The sequence below is a fragment of the Hipposideros armiger genome, unplaced genomic scaffold, assembly GCF_001890085.2.
Source record: "Hipposideros armiger isolate ML-2016 unplaced genomic scaffold, ASM189008v1 scaffold_199, whole genome shotgun sequence".
Lineage (NCBI taxonomy): Eukaryota > Metazoa > Chordata > Mammalia > Chiroptera > Hipposideridae > Hipposideros > Hipposideros armiger.
Window position 1 is genome coordinate 995,539 of NW_017731549.1, and position 8,275 is coordinate 1,003,813.

Consider the following 8,275-nt stretch of genomic DNA (forward strand, 5'->3'; position numbering starts at 1 on the left):
AGGAAGTCATGTTCAAATTTTAACTCAATGGCTAGATTTTGAGCAATTGATAAAATAAATAGAATCCACTGGAGCGTGACGTTTAATATTATCTGTAGAAATCATAATCTGAGCATACTACCTGGCCCAGCATTAAATAACATTTACATATTCATAACATCAAAACTATTTATTGGTTTTCATCATTTAGAAAGAATCTATGGGCATGACAGCTGGGATTATTTGGGTGGGGAGAGGTAGAGAGGGATATGTTTATCTAGGCAACAAGTATAGCTAGCAGTTCAGAAGGAAAAGAAAAAATGGAAAATTCTGATGTCTGAGTTGATAAATTAGTAGAACTGTGGATCAATATTAAATAGAAACTAATGTGTTTCATAAAAACAACATAGCTTTCTTTGTTGCATATTCATAAACAAACTTCCTTTATGAACTCCACCCATCTTCTATGAGGAGAAAAAGTCCTTTAATTAAAGTTTCTTTCAGTTTAAAATCATTTATTTCAGGCTAACTCAGTTTTTAAGGCAGTGGTTCTCTACCAGGAGTGATTTTGTTCCCCCAGAACACTGGCAATGTCTGGAGGCATTTTTGGTTGTGTAACTCAGGGAGGTGCTACTAGCATCTAATGGGTAGAAGATGGGGGTGCTGCTGTACATTCTACAACGCACAGGCCCGCCACTCACAATTACCTAGCCCAAAATGTTAATAGTGCCAAGCTGAGAAACCCAGCTTTAAGGACACTCTTCAGACTTTTATAGAAAAAAATGTGTAGTTTCTCTCTGTTCCTCATTCTTACGAGGGTATCTGGCATAGAGAAAATTGGTCTGAATGCTGACATGGACTGCCCTCTGGGTACTCAGTGGCCTCTGACATTTGGCCATTGGTCCTCACAGAGTCATAATGGCATATGCTGATGTGTAATTGGAACAGTATCTAGTGCATCTCCAAACTTGGCCCCACCTCAGCTCCTCTTGGTATAGATATTAGGATCTCAACAACCTCCCCGAAGCAGCCCATGCTTAATAGTTAAAGCAACACTAGCTGCCTAACAAATAAACCCCAAATTTTTAGTAACTTTCCATAATTTCTTATTAAAATTATAGTCTGGTATGGGTGCTCCTGTTTGGCGCACATGGTTATTTAGGGACTCTATTCTCTATCCTTCCAATCTTATGGCTCTAACACCCAGTAAGAGCCCCAGCCTCTGGCCTGTGGATGGGAAAAGACATGATGAAGGAAGAACACCTGCTTTTCAGCCACCTCAACCCAGAAGTTACAACATATCATTTCCATTCACATTCCACTGGTGCAAACCAGTTATATGGCCCCACCTCAATACAGGGAGGGAAGATGGGGGTAGAGGAGAGAATGACTGAGAACTGTGTTCCTGGCTTCACAGCCACTTCCCAGTGTTAACTAGACTACAACAAGAGGGAACACAAACTTTGGTGGGCAGTAAGCTGCATCTGCCACAGCCGCCCTCACAGCCTCTATTGCATGGTCCCCCGTAGTAAGAGATTCCTTCCATGATCATCAATGAATATTTATAAAGCATCCACATCTTACAAAAGAGCCGAGAAACTATTACAAACTTCCCACTATGATGCACAGCACTGTTTTTCTTTACTTTTGGATTGCTGATGTTATATGTTATCAGTATTAGTATTTTAGTCAAAACAAAAGGCAAAATTATACAGTAAGCAAAGCTAGTCTTCAGAAGTCCCTCACCCTCCTCTCCACTTGAATGAGGTACCTGTGCACTCATGTCCAAGGCACCCATCCCCCCCTTCATTACTCTTATCCAGTAATAATGTTATGTAGACCGGACTGCTCTTTCTCCAGAGCTACCATACTCCCATCCCACCAAAACATATCTACACAGATTTTGTAATTTCCACAGGGGCCTGAGCCTTCTTTGTAAGAAACTATGTAATCTGATAAACTACTCCTGTTAACATGTGGCATTTGGCAGCCAAAAAACAGGTTACTTTAATGGTGGAAATTTCAGCAGGAGACGAAATAACTTAGATCGGTCATGAAAAAAAAAAAGATAAATTTCAATTACATAGATTGTGCCCCTCAAATAAACTACATAAAAACCATCCACACCGATTCTATACATCAGTCTTATTCATAAAAAAATTTTTAAGTATGAATTTAAGAAATTATAACAAGTCACCTTAAAATACTGTATCTACCATGTTCTTATATTTCCAGTAGTCTGGATTTTCCTAGTGGAAAAATGGCAACTGAATGAACAATAAATAACTTGCCTTACTGCAAGTATTTTTTAAGATTTAAAAAAAATAAGATGTCAGTAAACTACACATGAAATGAAAAAAATTGAGTCTACACACCACCTTATTACTAAGTGTACTTTTCATCAAATCATACAGTCAAAACAGACTCACAATGATCATGAAGATCAAGACTTGTCATATGGGGCAACTGCAAATAAACTATACAAGGCAGTATACCAGTTCAGACAGTTAAGTTAGCGAACTCATCCTAGAAAAAGTGCTACATACCTCATTGCTGAATATCACTACGGTCACCTTCAAAGCAATTTTGGAACTTTTTCTGGAATGGCCATGAGAACTGTCGTTGTATTACACCTGATGTCCTGAATGTTATCAAAATGTCTTCTTTTCAATATTTCCTTCATCTTCAGGTAAAGGAAGAAGCCATTGGGGGACAGGTCAGGTGAATAGGGAGGGTGTTCCAATAGTTATTTGTTTACTGGCTAAAAACTCCTTCACAGACAGTGCCGTGTGAGCTGGTGCATTGTCGTGATGCAAGAGCCATGAATTGTTGGTGAAAAGTTCAGGTTGTCTAACTTTTCTGCGCAGCCTTTTCCTCACTTCCAAATAGTAAACTTGGTTAACTGTTTATCCAGTTGGTACAAATTCATAATGAGGAATCCCTCTGATATCAAAAAAAGGTTAGGAGCATTGTTACAACAAGTTCATGAACTTAATTGTCAGAACTTGTACTTCAGTGGTTAAAAGGAGAGGCTCTGAAACCAAAGGTCAAGTTAAATTTCAAATTCAAATCCTTTGGTAGGCTCCACTAACTACTACTTAATCTCTCAGTGCCTGAGGTTTAAAACAGGACAAGAAAATAGTCTGATTTGGGGTCACTGTGAGGAATAAATAAAACATACGTCAAGTATTTTTAAAGCAGCACATAGTTAGCAGCATGCATATTAGCTATTGATTACTATTACAGCCAACCACTCCTACAACACCTTTGGGAGCTATAACAATCTCCCTCTAAATTTATCAAGCTTTTAACAACCCTAAACCAAAAAGTTTCTCCTCTCTTTCTGAAAAGAGTTTTCAAGCTCTAAAACCATTTCTTCTTTTTTTTTTTTCCAGTCCTTCATGAATAAGGAAGATGGTGGGTAAGTGGCTTCTTTATCATTCATTTGAAAACTTAAGACACTTTTTAGTCTTTTTATTAGAATTCCCTTCCAAATATTATACAAAGGACAGAGTGCTCCACGAATTATAAACACTACAAAGACTTCACAACGTATAATGAAATTCTATCGTCACAAAAGAACAAAGAGCTACTGGAACAAAAAGCTTAGTAAGAAATGATGCAGAAGTGTATTAGCATGCTCAAAAAATACTGAGTTCTAAAATAAAGCACAGCAGGTAGAAAGATCCTTCATGGTTTATAATCACTCAGATCACTATTAAGCAAAGGATATTTTGCAAATTTTTTTCCTTAATAGCAAGAAAATCCCTTTTCTTCACAACAATGAATAGATACATGGCATGATAAGTAAGAGCAATTTCTTCAAAAACAAATTCAGTACAGGAGAAAAACCTAAAGGCTCAGATTTTCAGCCACACATATCCCTTACTTAAAGCTTTAAAAACTTGAGGCCTCCACCATTCCTTGTGGAACTAACACAATTAAGCCTCATTTCTATAAAAAAACGTTATGCTTGATTGAAAGAAAACTAAGCATCTAAAATTTTGATACTGATAAGTTTAAAGGTAATACCATGGGTTATCTCAAAGTTCAAGTAGATATTAAAGTTCATTATAAATATACAAAAATATTTTTTAAAGATCTAAAGACAAAGAAATGTTTTAAATAATTTAATGTTTGTTGATTTCTCCTATGTGTGAAATACTGAGGTAGGCACTTTCATATACATTATGTAATTTCATTTTCCAACAACCATATGGGGTATTATCCTCCTTTTACAAATGAGAAAACTAAGGCCCAGTGATTTGCGCAAGGATGCTTACTTGTATAAGATGCAATCAGAAATCCAGTTCAAATGATCTCACCACCGGTTCAACGCTCTTGCTTTCACACTGTACCACTGTCACGTCCCAAACTCAAGTATTCTAAATCTTACCTCTTATAAGGTACGTACATCTTCTTATCTGGGAGAGGCAAATAAAAATTCTTCATGTTACCAAAAAAGACTCACTGTGTTTATCTGATATAATTATCCAGTCTGATTTAAATGCTTTGGTACATGCTGTCTACCCCCTTAGAAAACCTGTTTATCTTCAGATACACAGCTTTCAGCAGGACCTAACTCAAGAATCACCTCCTCCAAGAAACTTTCCTAGATTAAATGACCTGCTCTTTGCCTCCCAAGCCAACATCCTCGTTTATCACCTCACTGCTTGTATCTAATTTGCACTACATTATCACATACTCCTCCTTGTTTTCCAGTCATATAGCAGGAACTACATTTTTTTCATTCAATAATTATTAAGCATTTGAAGGGTCAATGGTGAGCAAAACAGACAAGGTCGTTGCTATCATAGAGAGATTACCTTGTTTGCAACTTTAGCAAAGGTAAAAAAAAAAAAAAAAGTGTAGTGTTCCAGGACAAGTATTCCTTCCCTACAAGATCTTTGAAGAAAGCCTACAAACTTGATAACATTTTTATAGAGGAAAAAATCGCTTCTATCATGTCTTCCAGATAAGATCTTCAATTTCATACCTTTCTGAAGATATACGTATGAGAGGGTGGGGACCAAGGTGGAAAGAGATATCTAAAATCTCTCAGTGGTTTCCCACACACTAACATGAAATCTTCACACGTTAGTCCAGACAACTCATCCACAAGGAAACTATACTTCAGCCACAAATGGTACAATGAAGCACCTCCATCAATCTCCTGTACCCACCCACCTTCATGAATGAAGTACTCAGAGGCTTTTAAATTTAATTTGTATTTATGTGTTATTTGTGGCACATATTCATAAAAAGAAGGTAGGCTCTATATCTTCTACTTTTGAACCCCCCAGTGCTCCAAGATCATTGCTATAAATGTGTTCAGCTTTGGATATTATAATAAAAATATTAAAATAGAATACTTGTGGTACTGCTATCAGGATAAGATTTTCCAAATTAATATTAGAAGAGTACATCTAAGTATCAATTCTTCATTTTGTTGTTTATGCTTTAACACAAGTAACCCGCTCTTGAAGGTTATTTACAAACCAAACCAAGTTTAAATCTACTAAGAGCATTCATTAAAGAAATTCTGCAGTTTGTCCTTTAAAAAAAAGATCCTTTTGTAAGCAGATTTTGTTAATTCATAATTTTATCACTTTTTTCTTAACTCAAACTAAAACATAACTGCATTACACAGAAGTGTATATTTCTCCCCAAAGTATACTTTAAGGTTTTTCAATCCGAAATGAACCAAAAAATGAGACATTGTCAAATTTATAAGAGCCATAAATGTGTAGTAAGAAACATATTTGATTGCCTCTAAAATGTAGTAACATTCTAATTGAAATAAATATAGCAGCATCTTTCACAGGTCACAGATACAATAAATATTATGATACAGTGAAAAAGAAATAAACCATAATCACTTTTAATTAAACAGGCATTTCTAAACACCTGTATACAATGTACTGCGACTCAAACAGTTCACATGGAATTTGACCGCAAGGACTTAATCTCCATAATTAAAGACCTAAAAGGTAGTTCTTACGTTTCACCTATTCCCTTTCCCAGCACTTTCAACAGGCGTATTGTAGTCATACCATACAGAGTTGCTATAAAAAAAGAAGTAACAAATATTTGAAATTAGTTGTACTTTCAACAGTGGACAATTTGCATGCCCTTACTTTTCCTTCCCCAACCTTAGTAATGTCAATGCAAAACAGGTTCTAGCAAGCACAGAAACTGACCATAGTCTTTCAACATAAGTTTAGATGACCCCTGATGAGATGGAGAAACCCTAACAAGCAACTCATGTATGTTCCTCCACAATCCTTGCTCTCCTTGGAATCCTCAGGAGTCAAAAAAACAGTTTTAAGTGATTATTTGAAAAGATCTCAAGTGGTACTAATTTGAGGCTAAGTTTCAGGAGAAGTTAATAAAAACTAATAACTCTATCATACACTACGCAGGCATCATTTAAATTCTTCCAGCATCAGAAAAGCAAAAACTCCATTAAATTATGTATTTAAAGCAGATATGCTTAATCATCAGTTAGGTAAGTTTACCCATCTGTTTAAGTAGGAGCCCAAGTTACAGATTATTTCAGATAGCATTTAGATAAAATGAAATTAGGCATGTTCTCCAGTGCAGATGTCTCTCGTAAAGAAGAGTGTTAAAATGACTTTTATGAATGGGAAATCTGCATATACAGTTGCTTCGCAGGTCTTAAGTGGGTGGTTCAATGAACCAAAAGCACGCTCCATGTGAAGCTCATTGGGAACCTGATTCCACGCTTTTGAAAAAAGGGCTTTGAAACACATTATATTGAAAAGTAGAGCAAAGGCTTCTCGTCTCTTCTACGCTACAAGGCCACAGGAACTGAGGTTTAGAGGAACACCACCATGTCATTCGGCTCTGCAAGGGCGGGTGCGTTCTGCGGTGCGCTGCACAGCCTCCGAGCTGTCACAGGAAAACCGGAGCCTCGCCGAAACCGCACCAAGTGACAGCACCAGCTCTCCCGGGCGCTGGGGCTTCCGGCGAGACCCCGCCTTCCGCCCGAACTTCGGAAGGAGGCACACATTCACGCGGCCAAAACGCTATTACAGCCCCCCGACCCTGCCGCGGCTTTGGAAGGGTGCAGACGCACCTACCGCGGGCCCCAAAACACCCCACCCACGCCAGCCTTTGAAATCCCCCATTCCAAAAGGGGACAAAGGAGCCCGAAGAACTCCCCAGCGCGGGGTGCCCGGAGTCCCCGCCCGAGCTCAGAGCGTGGCGATATGGAGGTGCAGTCGCCCCAAGGGGTGCGAACCCTCCGCCCCCAACTCAGGGACCCGCGCGACACTCACTGGTGGGGAGCCCCCGGAGAGGCGGGGCGCAGGGGGGCCGGTTCCTCTGGGTCCCTGCACGCGTTCGGTCCGACCCTAACTTCTCTCCGCTACTGTCGCCAGCGGCAGCTGGGGAGCGAGCACAGCCCGAGGGCGCTGTCTCGCCGCCACGGAGGCGCTGCCGGCTCGAACCGCGAGAGGGGCGGGAACTCCGGCTTCACGGTCCACCGGCCAGGGCGGGCCCCCACCTTCCCTCAGTCCGCGGGGTACCGGTGGTGGTGGTGGTGGTGGCGGTGGCTGCCGCGGCGAAAGCTAACGCTGCAGCCGCTCGGGCTGCCGCTGCCACTACCGCCCGGCTCGGAGCGCGTCGCGGCCTAATGTTGTCATCCGCCGCGTCGCTGCCTCTCTGAGTACCTAGAGCCTCCAAGATCCTTCGCATTCGAGCACCCCCCCGGCCCCGCCCACCAGCTCGCGGGCCCGGCCACACCCCTCCCCGTCACGTGACGGCTCACGGAGGCGTCAGCTGTGAGGCCTGCAGGGCAAGCGGCTACCGCGCCCGCGCAATTGGCAACACCTTGCCCTGCCAGTCTTATCGCCGCCCAGCCGCCTGCACACACCCAAGGGCGGCCGCGGGATGCGAGCCCACCGCCGCCTGTCCCACGCATGTGATCTGCTGAGACGAAGCCTTCTTGGACCGGTCGTTCTGGGCACTGCCCAAACTAAGGAGACTGCACAATAGAGCTCCCTACTCAGGGCTCAGGACCCTGCGCCCTAGCGTGGGACCCCTCTCCCCAGCCTTGGGCTTGGCTGAAGTTTTAGCCAAGCAAAGGTAAAAAAAAAAAAAAAAAAAGGCAGCGTAGTGTCTGGCTTGAAAAGCAGTAACTACTTGTTCCTATTTCTATAGCACGTTAATTGTGGCATTTAATTTACTCTCTTCTTCATTAGAGGTTTTTATTTTTAAGGAAAGGATGGTGCATTTCAGTCACGCTGGGATGAAAATAGCCTAGCAAGCTTAT

At 41.1% G+C, this 8,275-nt stretch overlaps 1 protein-coding gene across 1 annotated transcript in view; it reads right to left on the bottom strand.

Moving 5' to 3' along the window:
* OSBPL8 (oxysterol binding protein like 8) overlaps positions 1-7,639 on the bottom strand; it is a 165,505-nt gene extending 157,866 nt beyond the window's left edge. Inside the window, exon 1 of the mRNA XM_019653200.1 lies at positions 7,281-7,639. The gene's annotated coding sequence lies outside the window, so the exon portion shown is untranslated. The remainder of the gene's footprint in view (positions 1-7,280) is intronic.
* Positions 7,640-8,275: the final 636 nt, after the last annotated feature.